The sequence below is a fragment of the Aegilops tauschii genome, unplaced genomic scaffold (genome assembly GCF_002575655.3).
Source record: "Aegilops tauschii subsp. strangulata cultivar AL8/78 unplaced genomic scaffold, Aet v6.0 Super-Scaffold_267, whole genome shotgun sequence".
Classification (NCBI taxonomy): Eukaryota; Viridiplantae; Streptophyta; class Magnoliopsida; order Poales; family Poaceae; genus Aegilops; species Aegilops tauschii.
Window position 1 is genome coordinate 602,138 of NW_027332465.1, and position 21,581 is coordinate 623,718.

General features: G+C 46.3%; 1 pseudogene; it reads right to left on the reverse strand.

Moving 5' to 3' along the window:
* Positions 1 to 21,055, reverse strand: part of LOC141028209 (protein FAR1-RELATED SEQUENCE 5-like) — a 76,540-nt pseudogene extending 55,485 nt beyond the window's left edge.
* Between the last annotated feature and the right edge of the window lie 526 nt (positions 21,056 to 21,581).

Below are 21,581 nucleotides of genomic sequence, written 5' to 3' on the forward strand. Positions count from 1 at the left end.
TGGATCGTGAAGGTGTACGACTACATCAACCGCGTTGATAAAACGCTTCCGCTTACGGTCTACGAGGGTACGTAGACAACACTCCCCTCTCATTGCTATGCATCACCATGTTCTTGCGTGTGCGTAGGATTTTTTTGAAATTACTACGTTCCCCAACAGTGGTATCAGAGCTAGGTTTATGCATATATGTTATATGCACGAGTAGAACACAAGTGAGTTATGGGCGATACAAGTCATACTGCTTACCAGCATGTCATACTTTGGTTCGGCGGTATTGTTGGATGAAGCGGTCCAGACCGACATTACGCGTACGCTTACGCGAGACTGGTTCTACCGACGTGCTTTGCACACAGGTGGCTGGCGGGTGTCAGTTTCTCCAACTTTAGTTGAACCGAGTGTGGCTATGCCCGGTCCTTATGAAGGTTAAAACAACACGAACTTGATGAAATATCGTTGTGGTTTTGATCCGTAGGTAAGAACGGTTCTTGCTCAGCCCGTAGCAGCCACGTAAAACTTGCTACAACAAAGTAGAGGACGTCTAACTTGTTTTTGCAGGGCATGTTGTGATGTGATATGTTCAAGACATGATGCTATATTTATTGTATGAGATGATCATGTTTTGTAACGGAGTTATCGGCAACAGGCAGGAGCCATATGGTTGTCGCTTTATTGTATGCAATGCAATCGCCCTGTAATTGCTTTACTTTATCACTAAGCGGTAGCGATAGTCGTAGAAGCAATAGTTGGCGAGACGACAATGATGCTACGATGGAGATCAAGGTGTCGCGCCTGTGACGATGGTGATCATGACGGTGCTTTGGAGATGGAGATCAAAGGTACAAGATGATGATGGTCATATCATATCAGTTATATTGATTGCATGTGATGTTTATCCTTTATGCATCTTATTCTGCTTTGTTTGACGGTAGCATTATAAGATGATCTCTCACTAAATTTCAAGGTAAAAGTGTTCTCCCTGAGTATGCACCGTTGCCAAAGTTCGTCGTGCCGAGACACCACGTGATGATTGGGTGTGATAAGCTCAACGTTCATCTACAATGGGTGTAAGATAGTTTTGCACACGTAGAATACTCGGGTTAAACTTGACGAGCCTAGCATATGCAGATATGGCCTCGGAACACTGAGACCGAAAGGTCGAGCGTGAATCATATAGTAGATATGATCAACATAGTGATGTTCACCGTTGAAAACTACTCCATCTCACGTGATGATCGGACATGGTTTGGTTGATATGGATCACGTGATCACTTAGATGATTAGAAGGATGTCTCTCAAAGTGGGAGTTCTTAAGTAATATGATTAATTGAACTTTAATTTATCATGAGCTTAGTCCTGGTAGTATTAGCATATCTATGTTGTAGATATTAGCTCGCGTTTAGCTCCCCTGTTTTATTTTTGATATGTTCCTAGAGAAAACTAAGTTGAAAGATGTTAGTAGCAATGATGCGGATTAGATCCGTGATCTAAGGATTATCCTCATTGCTGCACAGAAGAATTATGTCCTTGATGCACCGCTAGGTGACAGACCGATTGCAGGAGCAAATGCAGACGTTATGAACGTTTGACAAGCTCGATATGATGACTACTTGATAGTTTAGTACACCATGCTTTACGGCTTAGAATCGGGGCTTCAAAGACGTTTTTGAAATGCCACGGAGCATATGAGATGTTCCAAGAGTTGAAATTAGTATTTCATATTCATGCCCATGTCGAGAGGTATGAGACCTCTGACAATACTTCGCCTACAAGATGGAGGAGAATAGCTCAACCAGTGAGCATGTGCTCAGATTGTCTGGGTACCACAATTGCTTGAATCAAGTGGGAGTTAATCTTCCAGATAAGATAGTAATTGACAAAGTTCTCTAGTCACTATCACCAAGTTAATAGAACTTCGTGATGAACTATAATATGCAAGGGATGACGAAAGTATTTCCCGAGCTCTTCGCGATGTTGAAATTGGCGAAGGTAGAAATCGAGAAAAGCATCAAGTGTTGATGGTTGACAAGACCACTAGTTTCAAGAAAAGGGCAAAGGGAAGAAGGGGAACTTCAAGAAGAACGGCAAGCAAGTTGCTGCTCAAGTGAAGAAGCCCAAGTCTGGACCTAAGCCTGAGACTAAAGTGCTTCTACTGCAAAGGGGTTGGTCACTGGAAGTGGAACTGCCCCTAGATACTTGGCGGATAAGAAGGATGGCAAAGTGAACAAAGGTATATTGGATATACATGTTATTGATGTGTACTTTACTAGTGTTTATAACAACCCCTCAGTATTTGATACTGGTTTAGTTGCTAAGAGTAGTAACTCGAAACGGAAGTTGCAGAATGAACAGAAACTAGTTAAGGGCGAGGTGACGATGTGTGTTGGAAGTGGTTCCAAGATTGATATGATCATCATCGCACACTCCCTATACTTTCGGGATTAGTGTTGAACCTAAATAAGTGTTATTTGGTGTTTGCGTTGAGCATGAATATGATTTGATCATGTTTATTGCAATATGGTTATTCATTTAAGTTAGAGAATAATTGTTGTTCTGTTTACATGAATAAAACCTTCTATGGTTATACACCCAATGAAAATGGTTCATTGGATCTCGATCGTAGTGGTACACATATTCATAATATTGAAGCCAAAAGATGCAAAGTTAATAATGATAGTGCAACTTATTTGTGGCACTGCCGTTTAGGTCATATTGGTGTAAAGCGCATGAAGAAACTCCATGCTGATGGGCTTTTGGAATCACCATATTATGAATCCCTTGATGCTTGCGAACCATGCCTGTCGGGGATATATCCCGCGGTATGACCCGACCGGAGTTATAACCCGGCGGGACCTGGTAAACCGGCAGGTGTTAAGTCAGATGATAACCCGGCAGGTGTTATGTCAGATGATAAACCGGCAGGTGTTAAGTCAGATGATAACCCGGTAGATGTTAAGTCAGATCATAAACCGGCAGGAAGTCATAACCCGGCAGACCATCATAAACCGGCAGACCATCATAAACCGGCAGACAATCATAACCCGGCGGACAGTGATAACTGGTTGACAGTCATAACCCGGCAGATAGAGTCACCTGGGGTTATGAAGCCTGAGACGTTATGAAGCCCAAGACGTTAAGCCCATGAAGAGAAGTCAGAATAGTTTAAGTCTTAATCCGAGTTGGACTCTACATGTAACCCGCCCCTTCAACATATATCAGGAGGGGTAGGGCACCCTAAGAGGGGAGGAGGATAACCTTAGGGCTAGACATAACTAGGAGAGCCGGTTTACGGCGACTCCCTCGTGATGATAATGAGACCTAGCCACAAAACAGCATGTAGAGTTGTTACTGGATGATGTTTCCCGGGGCCCGAAGCTGTCTAAATCCTTGTCTTGTGTTGCGTCTCTCGATTCCGTTCAACCGCTCTCAAGCTACCACATAGATGCGTTGGCCTCACGACTAAGTCCTCACACTAGGACATCTGTCGTGACAATTCCACGACAGTTGGCGCCCACCATGGGGCCTGCGCACGGTGGTGTTGAGTTCTTGGAGGGAGCTCTTCAAGGATCAAGAAGCTCGCGATTTGTTGAACAAAGAGGAACTGGTTTGGAAGGATCTATATCGTCTCCATAGCAAGCAGCCGGAACGACGTACGAGATTTGAGATGAAAGAAATTTAGGGTTATGTTTTTTACAAGCCGTCGAAAAAATCATGGCGATCTACCAAGACCGAGACAAAGTATTGTTTGAGCTGTCGTGGCCTCGGATGGAGTATGGTGGTTAGTCCACGACGCAAATACCAGAGCTGTCGGATCATGAGTCGTCCACCCAGTTGCAATATCCGGATGAAGGAAAAATCATCAGAGATCAAAATCAATTCTGAAACGCTCAAGTCCAGACACGACCCGGCGTTGCGGCGAGTCACGAGGAGATTTAATCGCTGCTGCTATTCATCTGAGGGAATCCCACAGGGCCAGTACTACTTGAGTATTACTAGGTCAGATATGTTTCATCCATCCGAGTTGGAAGAGATCGAGTACTGCTGGCGGATCATCAGAGCAAGTTTTAAAGAAAAGAAAAATATATTAGAAGGGAGGGCCATGACTCGGAAGCAGATTCTCCACGGGATTGAATTCCTCTGTTGACTCGTTCTGTTGACCCGTCGGACTACACCCCGAGCAGCAGCAATAGCGCCTCGGTTACAAGCCATCGCCACCGTATCTCGCTTCAGCTCTGTTGACCCGCCGGGTTACACTGCGGGTTTGTTGTTGTCGTTCGCCCTGCAGCCTTGAACCGGCCCCGCCTCTGAACCGCCGAGCACGCCTCTGAGTCGCCACCGAGCAAGCCTCCGCTGGACGATCCGCCATGGCCGTTCTGAGACGTCACCCGTCGTTGCTGCATTTTTTGAACCGCCGCGCCGCCGGGTCACCTTCTGCTTCCGTCGACCCCGCACCAAGCGGCCTGCTACCGTCGACCCGCCCATGCCCGCTTGCTGCTGCACTCCAGCGCCGGCCTACTCCTGCTGGCCGCCCACGCCGGTCTCTGAATCACTTCCCCTGCAGCCGCTCGCCGGCAAGCTGCTCCGAGCCGCCCACTTCGCTGCTCAACCCGATCGACACGGCCTCAAGCCGGCATCGTTAAACTGCCTCACCTACATCATGAGCTGCCAAGCTAGCCCGCCACCAAGCCGCCGTGGCTGCGGGCCTGCCTCCGCCGCCTCCAAGTGACCCTCGTCTGCGCCAAATCGCTTCCGTTGCTGCGGATGAACTGTCATCCACTCACTTTCAGCCTGCCCGCGCATGCGTTCACTCCATCTCCGGGCTGCTGCGCCTTCGAGCGCCCCTGTTTCCGCCAGATTACGGTGCTGCATTGGAAAAGGGGGGATTTTTCCAAGACAACTGTGACCCGAAAGCCCGCCGAGTCGCCCCAGCCTCACTCTGCCTTTACAAGCTGTCGTTCGTCTCCGCCTCAAAATCGCGGACGTGCCATTGAGCCGCCCTCGCTCCGTGCGGTCTCGAGCCGTCACCAATATGTTGAGCCGCCACCTGGTGCTCCGATTCTGCCGAAAATCAGCATGGTCTCGAGCCCAGCCTCGCGTCGCCTCCGTCGGTGATCCGGCCTGCCGGACTGCATCTCTCACCCGTCGCGCTAAACCGGCCATGGTTGCGCCTTTCCGACCCGCCGCTGTCGCGGATGCACCTTCATCGACCCGCCCTGCAACCCGCCGGGCACCGAGTCATCGCCATCCCATCCTTGCGATGAGCTGCCGCGGCCTGACTTTGAGCCGGCTCTCACCCGCTAAAGCGGCCGTCAGTTGCCGAACCGGCCGTCCTGCACCATTACAGAGCCGCCCCTTGTTCAAAGGAGGTCTCGCCTCTGTTGTGGCCATGGAAACTCAGTGCCCCTCTGCTGAAACAAGCTCTCTCAAAAGATCCATGCATACAGTCTGGATGACTTCTGCGCTTCCGGCTTGCATTTGTTAAACCGCCGTCGGGTTATGCTTTGCTGCTACTTCACCCTCGGGCCAAGTCACCGCGCGGCCGCGCCACCCTGACCCGCCGCCCAGTCGCCGTTTTGGTCGTGCTAAGCTGCCTACTGCGACCTCTCACCGGCGCTTTCCTTCGCTGCCGAGGCCTCTGCTTCCCTCCTTCAAACTGTCTCCATGGCCACTCGTATCATACCAATCCGCTGGCTGCTTCGATTTGACTCTGCTTCTAAGTCGCCACCGCACCAAGAGCCTTTTGGCCTTCTTCTGTTTCCAATCTGGATTGGGCCTCACTCCGCCTCTGTTTCTGACCCGCCCCGCACGGAGAGTCGCCTCGCTCTGCCCGCCGGCAGTCTCGCACCACCATCTACAAGCCACTACAGGTTCAGTCGCCGTCTCGGTTTGTTTTGCGCTCAAAGCGTCTGCGAGTTACCGTCAGGCCTGGTTTTCGTAACAAGTCGCCCTCGTTGCGCCTGGTCTCCGCCTCACGCTGTCATCTACGAACCACCGAGAACATCGTCTTCCTCTACTGCCCGTTTCCCAGGCGCGTCAGGTCGCTCATTGCTATCTCTTGGATGAGACATGCAGTCTAGTCTGCTCCATTAGGATACAAGTGAATTGCATGGTGACCAGATGTACGTGGAGTCAGGGAATGCAAAAAAAAGTGGAAGCAGTAAAATTCAGATCAATTGGAAAAACGACGACCGACATGACTGGTTTGATGTCCCAGGAAAAGATCAGGTGCTATCCACCTTATTTATTTTTTCAATATACTTTAAGTTCCTCCGGGAACAATTGTCCTCCTTTTAACATGTTTGTTCCATGATCATGGCACAGACGATAAAGATCATCTATCATCCAAATACATCAGGACAATTATTCACTGCCGAAGTGGAGTTATATCACGGATATTGAGTGCATAGCATCGTCATTTTGCACAGCTGCCATGCTCAACGGAAATGCTTACGCTACCGCCCTTGCGGTCTGGTCTACATCAACACACCGGGCCGCACCTGTCTGCATGAGCTATTTATTGTAGCGACCAGACCTCAAACAGTCTGTGCTTCTGTGCACCAGTGTCATCCCTGGATCAGTAATGCTGACACGCACAGTACTTGGAGGATTTATAACAGAGTAGCAATCACACACTTATTACATCGAGTATCTCAAGAGAGAAATAAGTATGACAAATATGGCTTAAGGCCAACTAAAACGATAACAGCGGAAGACTTGGAAGATAAGTGAGTCCATCAACTCCAATGGCATCACTAAGTATAAGACCACGACCTAAGGCACCTTACTCGTCGTCTGAAAAGTCTGCAACATGAAACGTTGCAGCCCGAAAACGGGTCAGCACATGGAATATGCTGGCAATGTAACACATAGAGGGTAATGAACAAAATAATGCTATACTGCATGCATATATGGCTGGTAGAAGGCTCTATGGTTACAGTTTTGCGAAAAGCCAATTTTTCCCTACTGCAAAGGAATAAATTTTATTTAACTATCATGGTGGTTGTTAAACATTGAGAATGGTTGACAGCATTCTCAATCCCAATTAAGTATCGTCATTAACCCAACAAAATTAATTAAAGTAACATGATGAGATTCACATGATAATCCAAGTACTAGATACTCAAGATGTCCATAACCGGGGACACGGCTAACCATGATTAGTTTATACACTCTGCAGAGGTTTGCGCACTTTTCCCCACAAGACTCGATCTCCTCCCTTGGGATTCTCACACTTCAGGGTGTTTGAGAAACGGATGACCGAGACACAGTCTTTCAGAAGTGTTAACTCTCTACTCCGGGTAGACAGTACCACCTACAACCCCTACATCTGCTAGTCTACCTCTTCAAGAGCTCACACAACTTAATCAACTATGCTAGAGCCCATAATAACTTGTGGCTGCACACGGAAGTTTCTAGCATGAATAATCTCATGATCCCTTTGAACCTGGGTGGCGGTCCAAAAGAAAAACAGGCAATCCTGGAATACGCAGGTACCTCAATCCACCCAGATGTGAGTTTTAGTTGCCACCTTAAGGTTAACCATTAATTAACAATCTCACATCTGTCATGGTAACACTCAAACCCAATCCACGTCTACTAGCATAGCATAGTAATATGAGCAACGTAGAAGTAACTCCCAAGGGTTTGATAATAAACAGGTGATAGGTACTACCTCAACTACTTCCCAATACCCACAATTTAATTAGATCCTAATCATGCAATGTTTGAGGATTGGTCTAATGCAATAAAACTGGGTAGTAAAGAGGTATGATCAAAGTGTTACTTGCCTTGCTGATGATCCGTGAAACCTAGAGATTCGAAGTAGAAAGCGGCGCACTCCGGGTACTCTATCGCAAACAAACAAGCATACAATAAGCACTCATCTAATGCACATGTAAAACTCAAATAAAGATCTAACCAGAAAGTTCAACTTAAGAACTCCGGTTTGCAAAAAGAATCAAATCAAACGAAGCAACGAAAGTCAAACGGCGAAAGAAACAATCTTCGTTTACTAATCTGGATCTAAGTCAAATTTTACAGTAGCAAAAACTTGTTTGAGTACGTTAGATAGAAAGAGAATTTCGAGACGAAACTCTAGGCGCTTGAATCACCTGATTCCGATAAACGAGCTAAAAGATATACCAGAACAAAAATCAGATCAGAAATCGCGATCTGGAATAATCGCGGAAAAACCGACAAAAAAGAAAACTGACGAACAGTTAAACGAATGGACGTTCGTTAACTGCGACTAACCGGCGAACACGTTCGTTAAAACGAACGGATCGGCGAACGTTCACTAACTAACTAAACCAAAGAAAAAAATAAACCGATCTATAAAAAAATAAACCTAGGGTTTCGGAAAAAAATAAACCGAACGGTTTTTTTGAAAAAAAAACGGACGGCGGCGGCGGCTAACCTCCGGCGAGGCTCGGGACGGGCTCCGGCGGGGTCGTAGGGGTGCGGCGAGGGGCAGCGGGGCTCGGGGAGGGGACGGGCGACGTCGAGGGGCGGCGGGCGGCGGCGTTCAGGGCTCCGGGCGGCGGCTCCTCTCGGCGGCGGGGTCGTGCGGCTCGGCTCCGGCGGCTTCGGGTCTGGGGGAGGTGGCGGCGGGGCGGGGTACTTATAGGTGGGGGGGTGTTGCCGTGGGGGAGGGGCCAAGGCGGCGGGAGTCGGCCTCGAGCCGGACTCGGGCGGCGGCGCAGTCTCCAGGAGGGAGACGGCGGCGGGGTGGGCTGGGCCGCTCGGCTGGGCTTCGGCCCAGTCGGCGCTCGAGGGATTTTTTTTAAATAATTTCGCCGAACCTAAAGAAAATCATAGAAAAATAAATAAAAATCCAAAAATGCCAAAACAAATTTTCGCCGTCTAATTAAAATAATTAGAACGAGATGAACATTTTCTTGGCCCAAAAATGCAGTTTTTGAAAACGTGCAATTTTTCTAATGCAAATAAAATTGCAAATAAAATCCGAATAAAATCAAATATTTGATTTTAATATTTTTCCTCCAATATTTCAATTATTTTGGAGAAGTCATATTTTCTCCTCTCGTATATTTTAATATGAAATATTTTTCGGAGAGAAAAATAAATTAAAACCAAAAAAATCCTCGTTTCATTATTTGATAAAAATCAAATATGAAAACCGCGAAAAATCCCCAACTCTCTCCGAGGGTCCTTGAGTTGCTTAGGATTTTCGATGATTTTGCCAACATGCAATAAAATATGCTATGCAATGATGATCTAATGTATAACATTCCAAATTGAAATTTTGGGATGTTACATTTATTGAGTATGAGCAAGTCACTACTTGGGTAGCCCGGTTTTTCTTCCAACAAATTGGAGGCAAATTATCATTCAGCCGCCGTCTGCGCTGGATGGCTCAATGGACATGCGCACAAATCGCTGCCACTACAGTTTGGTTAACTTCAAACAACCAGTTGGAATGAACCAGTGGCCGAGTTGCTGACACGGCTCGTAAGGGATCATTTATAACCCGCCACAGTTACCTCAACCTTCTGTGGATTCACATTGCGCTATCAACACCAATGATATGTACCTTCTGCTATGGTCAAAGTACGGAGAATCTCAAGACAACTCCTTGAGTCATCTTAAGACTCGGGGGCTACGATCATATGATTCGGCAAGTCTTGCCAGTTTCAGCAAGTTCAAAGTGCCCAAAGACGTTGAAGGGAAAGATAACCCGGTCCCGGAGGCTACTGTTATATTGATGACAATTTAAAGGCTGTCGGGAATATTCCGGCTCACAATGATGCATGCGGTTTATAGTCCGATTTAAGGGAAATCCCGTCTCCCACACAGCGCTGAAGCCCTTAGTATCTGGTTCAAATCCGGTTTAAAAGGAAACTATCTCTTGCAAAGCTCTGACGCTCTCAATATCCGGTTCAAAAATCTCGGTTCAAGAAGAATTTATCTCTTGCAAAAAGTTATGGTTGCCGAAGAGGATCTGTTGCCATGATGCGCGGTTCAAACATGGGTATCCTGCCTTATTGGCTTATCATATTATAGATCAAATAGGGGCTTCTGCTTTATAGAGCAAAGTTATGATTGCCCATTGATCCGGCTATCAAGCCAATATTATCATAAGAGCACAGCTCTGGTTACTTCGGTAATCCGGCTATCAAGCCAATATAATCATAAGGGGCCAAAGAGAGTCTGCTGCACAGCACAACTCAAACATGGGTATCCCTTGAGCACAACTCACAATATCACTTGGGGGCTATGTTCGAACCATAGTCACACTTCTTGATAGGCATGAGGGCACCAGGGAAATCACTTGGGAACTTGGTCGTATTCGAACCATAGCTACACCTCTTGATAGGCTTAAAGGCCACCAGGGAAATCACTTGGGGGCTATGGGTTCGAACCATAGTTACACCTCTTGATAGGCATAAGGGCACCAGGGAAATCACTTGGGGGCTTGGTCGTATTCGAACCATAGCTACACCTCTTGATCGGCGCAATGCCACAATTATGACTACTTGGGGGCTCTGGTCATATCCGAACCATAGCTTAAACCCTCTTGATCATACACATACATCATCATATATTGCGTCATACATTGCATCATCATTACACATCATAGCATGTATCATATGGGCACGGATATACCGGTTTATATGGCAGGAATCGGTTTTCAAACCAGGTTATATTATTCAAATCTTTAATAGCCAACACGGCTGGATTTTTATTATGGTTATCAATAACCAATATTATGATTGAGGTTTTCAAAGTCGCTTCTGCGCAATGGATATAATTTATTCTACAATGGAAGGAATAGTCCCAAGTCACTGCAGGCTTACGACCCGGCACTTAGGGGCTACATTATTCTAGTTGAGATTACATCAAAAATGCAAGTCTCATGTCGCTGCAAGCATGCACCATGATACTTGGGGGCTAATGCAAAGTCATTGTTTGCTCACCTTATTGAAGACCCGACTCATCACATCGTAATGAGCCGGCCCTTGGGGGCTACCAATTGCTCCTGTCAACAATTCAAGGTACAAAGCTTTTAATCCATTATATTGAAGGGTCCACTGCTCAGTTGGTAAAGCACAAGGCTGTTAACCTTGTGGACGTGGGTTCAAGCCCCATGATGGGGGTTACATCATATGATGTTATTTTCATTGAAGTATATATCAAGTCCCAGCTCAATATTATCTTACTGAGCCGGTCCTTTGGGGATACACGTTGTTGTTCAAAGTTTACATGATTATATTTACAAAGTCCTTGCTCATTATTGCATAATGACCCGGCCCTTGGGGGCTACACTGGTTGAAGTTTTTATGAGCATCAGGTAATTACAAGTCCCAGGTTGCTGCAAGTATGACAACCCGGCACTTGGGGGCTACATATATGGAATACTCAGTTTATGACTAATGACTGGGATGAACAAATCGGATTTCTTCAAGATTGTGATATTTATATTGAAGCAAGTCTTAAGCTGTTGCTATGCTACCTTCTTAAGACTTGGGGGCTACAAGTGATAGGCATATAAGAGGTATATTTTCAAGCTTGATGTTAACTACAATTATGACTCGGTGCCATCAATATTTGTAAACCGACAATGATAAACCGGCAAGTTCTACATTCTTAAACCGGCAAGTTCTGCATTCTTAAACCGGCAAGTTCTACATTCTTAAACCGGCAAGTTCTACATTCTTAAACCGGCTGAAGATCAGATGAGTATTTCAAAGACCAATATTTTTGTTAAGCATTGGGAGCTGAGTCAAATGAATTATTCTTCACAATATTTCTCTGTGACAAACCAATGTCAGCAAATTGATTATGAAGCTGGCCTATTGACCCGGATTTTCTAGAAGAAGGAAGTGACAAGGACTTAAGGATGATCAGGATCAGTTTAACATGGATAAATCCAAATTAAACTGGGGGCTAATGTCGGGGATATACCCTGCGGTATGACCCGGCCGGAGTTATAACCCCGCGGGACCTGGTAAACCGGCAGGTGTTAAGTCAGATGATAACCCGACAGGTGTTAAGTCAGATGATAACCCGGCAGGTGTTAAGTCAGATGATAACCCGACAGATGTTAAGTCAGATCATAAACCGGCAGGAAGTCATAACCCGGCAGACCATCATAAACCGGCAGACCATCATAAACCGACAGACAGTCATAACCCGGCGGACAGTGATAACTGGTTGACAGTCATAACCCGGCAGATAGAGTCGCCTGGGGTTATGAAGCCCGAGACGTTATGAAGCCCAAGACGTTAAGCCCATGAAGAGAAGTCAGAATAGTTTAAGTCTTAATCCGAGTTGGACTCTACATGTAACCCGCCCCTTCAACATATATAAGGAGGGGCAGGGCACCCCAAGAGGGGAGGAGGATAACCTTAGGGCTAGACATAACTAGGACAGCCGGTTTACGGCGACTCCCTCGTGATGATAATGAGACCTAGCCTCAAAACAACATGTAGGGTTGTTACCGGATGATGTTTCCCGGGGCCCGAAGCTGTCTAAATCCTTGTCTTGTGTTGCGTCTCTCGATTCCGCTCAACCCCTCTCAAGCTACCACATAGATGTGTTGGCCTCACGACTAAGTCCTCACACTAGGACATCTGCCGTGACAATTCCACGACAATGCCTCTTGGGCAAGATGACTAAAATGCCGTTCTCTAGAACAATGGAGTGAGCAACAGATTTGTTGGAAATCATCCACACTAATGTATGTGGTCTGATGAATATTGAGGCTCGCGGCGGGTATCGTTATTTTCTGACCTTCACAGATGATTTGAGCAGATATGGGTATATCTACTTGATGAAACATAAGTCTGAAACATTTGAAAAGTTCATATAATTTCAGAGTGAAGTGGAAAATCATCGTAACAATAAAAATAAAGTTTCTACGATCTGATCGTGGAGGAGAATATTTGAGTTACGAGTTTGGTCTTCATTTGAAACAATGCAGAATAGTTTCGCAACTCACGCCACCTGGAACACCACAACGTAATGGTGTGTCCGAACATCGTAACCGTACTTTATTAGATATGGTGCAATCTATGATGTCTCTTACCGATTTACCACTATCATTTTGGGGTTATGCATTAGAGACAGCTGCATTCACGTTAAATAGGGCACCATCCAAATCCGTTGAGACGACACCATATGAACTGTGGTTTGGCAAGAAACCAAAGTTGTCATTTTTAAAGTTTGGGGTAGTGATGCTTATATGAAAAAGTTTCATCCTGATAAGCTCAAACCCAAATCTGAGAATTGTGTCTTCATAGGATACCCAAAGGAGACTGTTGGGTACACCTTCTATCACAGATCCGAAGGCAAGATCTTTGTTGCTAAGAGTGTATCCTTTCTGGAGAAGGAGTTTCTCTCGAAAGAAGTGAGTGGGAGGAAAGTAGAACTTGATGAGGTAACTGTACCTACTCCCTTATTGTAAAGTAGTTCATCACAGAAATCTGTTCCTGTGACTCCTACACCAATTAGTGAGGAAGCTAATGATGATGATCATGTAACTTCAGATCAAGTTACTATCGAACCTCGTAGGTCAACCAGAGTAAGGTCCACACCAGAGTGGTACAGAATCCTATTCTGGAGGTCATGTTACTTGACCATGACGAACCTACGAACTATGAGGAAGCGATGATGAGCCCAGATTCCGCGAAATGGCTTGAGGCCAAGAAATCTGAGATGGGATCCATGTATGAGAACAAAATATGGACTTTGGTTGACTCGCTCGATGATCGGCAAGCCATAGAGTATAAAATGGATCTTCAAGAGGAAGACGCACGCTAATAGTAGTGTTACTATCTACAAAGCTCGAATTGTCGCAAAAGGTTTTCGACAAGTTCAAGGTGTTGACTACAATGAGATTTTCTCACTTGTATCGATGCTTAAAAGTCCGTCTGAATCATGTTAGCAATTTCCACATTTTATGAAATTTGGCAAATGGATGTCAAAACTGTATTCCTTAATGGATTTCTTAAAGAAGAGTTGTATATGATGCAACGAGAAGGTTTTGTCAATCCAAAATATGCTAACAAAGTGTGTAAGCACCAATGATCCATTTATGGACTAGTGCAAGCATTTCGTAGTTGGAATGTACGCTTTGATAATGTGATCAAAGCATATAGTTTTATACAGACTTGCGGTGAATCCTGTATTTACAAGAAAGTGAGTGGGAGCACTACAGCCTTTCTGATAAGTATATGTGAATGGCATATTGTCGATCGGAAATGATGTAGAATTTTCTGGAAAGCATAAAGGAGTGTTTGAAAGGAGTTTTTCAAAGAAAGACCTCGGTGAAGCTGCTTACATATTGAGCATCAAGATCTATAGAGATAGATCAAGACGCTTGATAAGTTTTTTCAATGAGTACATACCTTGACAAGATTTTGCAGTAGTTCAAAATGGAACAGTCAAAGAACGAGTTCTTGCCTGTGTTACAAGGTGTGAAATTGAGTAAGACTCAAAGCCCGACCACGGCAGAAGATAGAGAGAGAATGAAAGTCATTCCCTATGCCTCAGCCATAGGTTCTATAAAGTATGCCATGATGTGTACCAGACCTATTGTATACCCTACACTGAGTTTGACAAGGGAGTACAATAGTGATCTAGGAGTAGATCACTGGACAGGGGTCAAAATTATCCTTAGTCGAATAAGGATATGTTTCTTGATTATGGAGGTAACAAAAGGTTCGTCATAAAGGGTTAGGTCGATGCAAGTTTTGACACTGATCCAGATGACTCCAAGTCTCAATCTGGATACATATTGAAAGTGGGAGCAATTAGCTAAAGTAGCTCAGTGCAGAGCATTGTAGACATAGAAATTTGCAAAATACATACGGATCTGAATGTAGCAGACCCGTTGACTAAATTTCTCTCACAAGCAAAACATGATCACACCTTAGTACTCTTTGGGTATTAATCACACAGCGACATGAACTAGATTATTGACTCTAGTAAACCGGCCCTTTGGGTGTTGGTCACATGATGATGTGAACTATGGGTGTTAATCACATGGTGATGTGAACTATTGATGTTAAATCACATGGCGATGTGATCTAGATTATTGACTCTAGTGCAAGTGGGAGACTGAAGGAAATATGCCCTAGAGGCAATAATAAAGTTATTATTTATTTCCTCATATCATCATAAATGTTTATTATTCATGCTAGAATTGTATTAACCGGAAACTTAGTACATGTGTGAATACATAGACAAACAGAGTGTCACTAGTATGCCTCTACTTGACTAGCTCGTTAATCAAAGATGGTTAAGTTTCCTAGCCATGGACATGAGTTGTCATTTGATTAACGGGATCACATCATTAGGAGAATGATGTGATTGACTTGACCCATTCCGTTAGCTTAGCACTTGATCGTTTAGTTACTGCTATTGCTTTCTTCATGACTTATACATGTTCCTATGACTATGAGATTATGCAACTCCAGAATACCGGAGGAACACTTTGTGTGCTACCAAATGTCACAACGTAATTGGGTGATTATAAAGGTGCTCTACAGGTGTCTCCGATGGTACTTGTTGAGTTGGCATAGATCGAGATTAGGATTTGTCACTCTGATTGTCGGAGAGGTATCTCTGGGCCCTCTCGGTAATGCACATCACTATAAGCCTTACAAGCAATGTGACTAATGAGTTAGTTACGGGATGATGCATTATAGAACGAGTAAAGAGACTTGCCGGTAACGAGATTGAACTAGATATTGAGATACCGACGATCGAATCTCGGGCAAGTAACATACCGATGACAAAAGGAACAACGTATGTTGTTATGCGGTTCGATTGATAAAGATCTTCGTAGAATATGTAGGAGCCAATATGGGCATCCAGGTTCCGCTATTGGTTATTGACCAGAGAAGTGTCTCGATCATGTCTACATAGTTCTCGAACCCGTAGGGTCCGCACGCTTAACGTTCGTTGATGATAAAGTATTATATGAGTTATGTATGTTGGTGACCGAATGTTGTTCGGAGTTCCGGATAAGATCACGGACATGACGAGGAACTCCGGAATGGTCCGGAGATAAAGATTGATATATGGGATAATAGTGTTTGGTCTCCGGAAGGGGTTCCGGATGTTTCCCGAAATGTTTGGGTACGAGAACACTTTATTTGGGCCAAAGGGGAAAGCCCACAAGGTTTTTGGAAAGCGCAAAAGGAAGTTTTGCAGAGTCCAGGGTCCAGACGCCAGGGACCCTGGCGTCTGGCCCTGGAGTCCGAGAAGGACTCTTGCCTTTCGGGTGAAACCGACTTTGTGGAGGCTTTTACTCCAAGTTTCGACCCCAAGGCTCAACATATAAATAGAGGGGTAGGGCTAGCACCCAAGACACATCAAGAAACACCAAGCCATGTGCCGGCTACCCCGTCCCCTCTAGTTTATCCTCCGTCATAGTTTTCGTAGTGCTTAGTCGAAGCCCTGCGGAGATTGTTCTTCACCAACACCGTCACCACACCGTCGTGCTCCCGGAACTCATCTACTACTTCGCCCCTCTTGCTGGATCAAGAAGGCGAGGACGTCATCGAGCTGAACGTGTGCTGAACGCGGAGGTGTCGTATGTTCGGTACTTGATCGGGACGGATCGTGAAGGTGTACGACTACATCAACCGCGTTGATAAAACGCTTCCGCTTACGGTCTACGAGGGTACGTAGACAACACTCTCGCCTCTCGTTGCTATGCATCACCATGTTCTTGCGTGTGCGTAGGATTTTTTTTGAAATTACTACTTCCCCAACAATAACTTGAGGCTAGTTCCTGCGGGACAAATCCACACCCAAGCATAATTGACTGCCCATGTCTGTTGATGCCAATGAAGGGGCAAACGGCATATTGTACATGTTCGTGAGATAAGTTGCATCAAATGATACGCAATCATGATAAGCCTCCGCGTATGCTTTCCGTGCCACACCATCCACCCAAAACAAGTTTTCTGTCTCGCCTTCCGCATCTGTCTTGCATTTAAAGAAGAATCGTGGGTCGTTTTCCATCACCTTGCAAAAGTAGTTTAGTGTTTCTTCAATGTCAATGTCTTTAGTTGGGGCATTGACCTTCGAACAGTGGTTATGGATGGCTTTAGCTGTGTACGGAACAATAAACTCCGAGCCGTAGTATGATGACATTAACATCATCATCTTTCCTGCCATAAAAAAACAGAAACTTGTGTTTTTCAGGACTAACTAACCACAATGCAGCGAGCAACTTGTTTTTATAGAGAACATAAAGTAACAATTATGCATAAGTAGAACAAGAACCAAGCCTGTATCCCACCAAGTTTTATTTTTCTGCTAGGTGATGTCTTATTTATTTATTTATCAGAGTTGCACGGAAAATGAACATAGTTGCCTCAGTTTACTGTTCAAGTTGCCAGTTTTTCTCCCTGATCAGGGTTGCCCATGAATCCTAAGCACCTTATACTAGGATAGGAAAGAAATCCAAGTAGTTGAGGTAGGAATAGGAAACACCAAGGTTTTCTGCTTGGGTCATGCTTTTTTTAATTACCAGAGTTGCACAAAAAATGAACATAGTTGCATAAAAAATGAACATAGTTGGCTCAGGTCAAAGTACTTGATGCAGGAATAAGTAACAATTCTGTGGTAAAAAGATTTAATCCAATGTGAGTTGTACCTGCCGTCAAGTTGAAGTCGTTTAGGTGAGTCAGAATTTTTTTCTGTTCCGGCGGGATGCCTTGGTGAGAACGGAGGTATTTCGAAAGCGATGGCTTGTCAATCAGTGGATGGTTGTGATCTGCAATAAAAGTGATAATCTCCCATCTGTCATCTTTAAGCTTCACCACCATCTTAGCACGACATTTTGTTTGCTTCACAGTTTCTCGCTTCCTCTTCTTCTTGAAAGTGTGTTCCTCGGCATCCTCTTCAACATCTTGTTCAGGTGAACTCAGGCATGTAGTGTTTTTTCTTGACGAGGCAACATCCGGGATCCCAACCCTCTCTACTGGTTTGCGGAACTGGTTACAGCAGAATTGCTGTTTTTCCAGCACGCCTGTGTAGGCCGACCTGTAAGACGTATTTGACTTGATTGAAAAGCCCTACTTCGCATCCTCTAATGTGTCGAAGCGCAAGCCAACATAAGGTTGTTCTGGCTGTGACCCAGCTTCTTCGTCTTCCAACTCATGTGCCTCATGAACTAAAGCATTAGCAGGAGCAACCATAGGTGGGGGAGCGGCAACACGATTGTCCGGGACATGAGTAGTGTTAGAGCCAACGTTGGGGTCAGGAGACTCACCAACCTCCTCCTCCAAATGTTGTGCTCCTGCTCATCCCCTGCATGTAAGAAGGGTGCACCCAACTCGACTGAAATGTTGATGGACTCTACGTCAAGTGGTGGTTCATTCAGATCAATCATCATGAACAATCAACCTGCAACAAATTGTGTGTTAGCCCACCACAAAAGCAAGCACGACCTTTTTGAACAAACTAGTTGTAGAATATAAAGGAGCAACTATAAACACTTGTTTGGGCAACTATAAAGTAAACAGAGGCAATTTCTATCTTCTTTTTTCTCAAAAGTTTCTTGTTTCTTCTTTTTTTTCTTATATGTTTTATGTTTTTACCAGTATGACACACATATATAGCAGCAAAGATTTGTTTTACATGACATGCGCTGATTCATTTGTGCCTTTTTTCAGCAGCAGATTACAACTTTTGATGATGGGAAACAATGTGCATATGTGACGGAGAGCTTACCAGGAGCAGGAGGCCTATCATTTGGTGTAGTTTATGTCTTTTTTATTTTTTTAGTGAGACCATATGGAATGTAGCAGAGTATCTTAGTGTGGGATTGTTCGAATCTGTTTATCACGTGTCATTTGTTTTGTGCGTTTGTCGTTTGTGTCTTTTTTAGCGAGAACCATACTGATATGGCAAAAGTTGTGTGTTAACAAATGCAAGTTAATACTTTCTACCCTTGCTTATAACATGAGTTTTATGTTGTTGATAGTACATGCTTTAATGCACAGGGAAGTTGCATGTGTTTTAGTACTAGAGTTGTCATGTTCTTACATCTGGTAGAGGCAACTCTAGAATTTCTGAACAACTACGCTTGCATAGCTCTTTCTTTACCAGAGTTGCTTCAAAAATGAAGATAGTTGCTTCAGTTAACTGTTCTAGTTGTCAGGTTTGTTTCCTGATCAGGGTCGCTCATGAACCCCAAGCACCTTATACTAGGATAGGAAAGAAAGCCAAGCAGGTTTCAATGCATACAATATAGAGAAATTATGTTTTGGTGTTGCAATGCACCTGCAAAACTGTGCAATGGTCCTGCATTTTGTTTCGCACTAGAGTTGCCCTATTTTTGTACTGGTGTTGCTTTTTTGTATCATAACAGTTGCTCAAGATGCATGCCATACATAGGGTTGGCTCAAAGTGGTCTACAAGTTGCTTTTTCACCAGATCAAAAGAACGAACTAAAAACTGGACTAGTTGATGTTCAAGCAGGGAAGGGCTGGGGTGGTTGAGTAGGGAAGAGAGAGAGGAGTCGGGTGGAGGTGGTTCTTACCTTTTTGGGGGGAGGTAGGTCTCTTTTTTTCTCTCCAGATCTGGTTTTTGGAGCAAGGAGGAGGAAGGAGGTGTTCCTGCGTCGGCTTTGTTCTTCAAGACGCCATAGATGGGGCAGATCTTGTTTAGAGGAAGAAAGGAGGAGCAAGGAGGAAGAAGGGGACCCTTGTGTGGGCTTGTCCTTCAAGGAAAAGGGAGGAGGGGGTTGCGTGAGGCGTCTGCAAGGGAGCGTGGGAGGGGGTGCAGGGAGGGGGTGGGGACCGAAGCTTGGGCGACGATAGGTACGACGAAGCGGGGGCCGGGGGGGACCAGGTGTGATCGGGGCGCGCGCGATCCACCCGTGATTCGCGCGGGCTTGGATAGGTCGATTTCGCGCGCGCGGGGGGGGGGGGGGGGGGGGTGGGGGGGCTCCTTTCCTTTTTTGGCTGTCTGGTCGCGCGCGGGGGCCGCTCCTTCCTTTTCTGGGAGAGCGCTCGGTGCTGCGATCGGGCGCCCGTGCGCCAGCGAGCCACGTCATTGTTATTGTCTCTACTTTTTACTATTATTTTATTTGAGAAGAGACCCTCAAGAAAATGCACCGTCACGACACAAGAGGACACGTGCACTCTGTCCAACTCCACCCGCATGCGTGTGCCCTCCCCTCCCCTCCCTTCAAGGGCTGAAGGTGCCTTTCATTTCATCCTTCTTCCCTCACCTCACCTAGTACAGCCTACGACCAGCCACAATGGAGAGTAACATACACTAGTAACATACACATATCCCTAGACTATGTTACTACCTTCATAGTGGGTAGTAACATAAGTATGGTAAAATGCAAAGCCTCATTTATTAGGTTATAAACTCATATTGCATTGGAACATGTGATGTTACAGTAACTAGCTAAGTTACTCAAACTACCTCTCTCCTTATTAACTCATTGCCACATAAGTAAATTTGCTGAGTTGGACTCAATGTTACTGCTGAAGTTACTCCCACTGTGGCTAGTCTACAACTGCCCCGCTCTCGTTCCCCTTCCCCTCCGTGCATCGGAGTAGTATTATTTTTGCTAAATGACCCCTTCTCTGGTCCTTATTTACAGCATCTATCTACAGCCGAACCTGGACCCGGATCTGGAGCGATCTTCTCCCGCCGGCGCCGAACCCTAGCTAGCCAGCTACCTCGGACCAGTCCGGTTGCGAGAGGCCACCGGCGGCATGGGCATGGCTGCGCGCGGCGGCGGAGCATGCAACACGAGCGCTCTAACCATATCTCACCGAATCCTGCCGCCGCGCCCGTCCCGCACGCCGTGGCCGATGACCGCGCCCCTCCCCAGACGGCGGTGATGATGGAGGGAGCTGCTGGCGCCGGCCAGGCTCCCGAGCTGCGGACGCGCCGGGTCGCCGCGCCGGACCGCGCATTGGCTCGGAGGCCCCTCGGGGCTGCCGCCGATGCGGGGGGCGTCTGCGGCCGTGCGGGCTGGGGACCGAGCGGCGGGGCCCGTGGTGCGCTCCGGTCGAGGGCTTGGTCGGGCCGGCGCGGGATCTGAGCCGCCGTCCATGGATTTTTCGCAGCTTGGCTACGTTTTGCTTTCGATCTGGTACTGTCCCCCCATCTCTCTCTCTCTCTGACTTACAATCCAACGACCATGTTAGAGCAACTCCAATACGGTGACCCAAATGTACACGACGGGCGCGCCCATTTTTTTATTTGGGTCGGCTGGTGCACTCAACGGGTGGGAAAATACGCATGATTAAACCATATCTCACCGAATCCTGTCGCCGCGCCCATCCCGCACGCCGTGGCTGATGACCGCGCCCCTCCCCAGACGGCGGCGATGATGGAGGGAGCCGCTGGCGCCGGCCAGGCTCCCGAGCTGCGGACGCGCCGGGTCGCCGCGCCGGACCGCGCATTGGCTCGGAGGCCCCTCGGGGCTGCCGCCGATGCGGGGGGCGTCTGCGGCCGTGCGGGCTGGGGACCGAGCGGCGGGGCCCGTGGTGCGCTCCGGTCGAGGGCTTGGTCGGGCCGGCGCGGGATCTGAGCCGCCGTCCATGGATTTTTCGCAGCTTGGCTACGTTTTGCTTTCG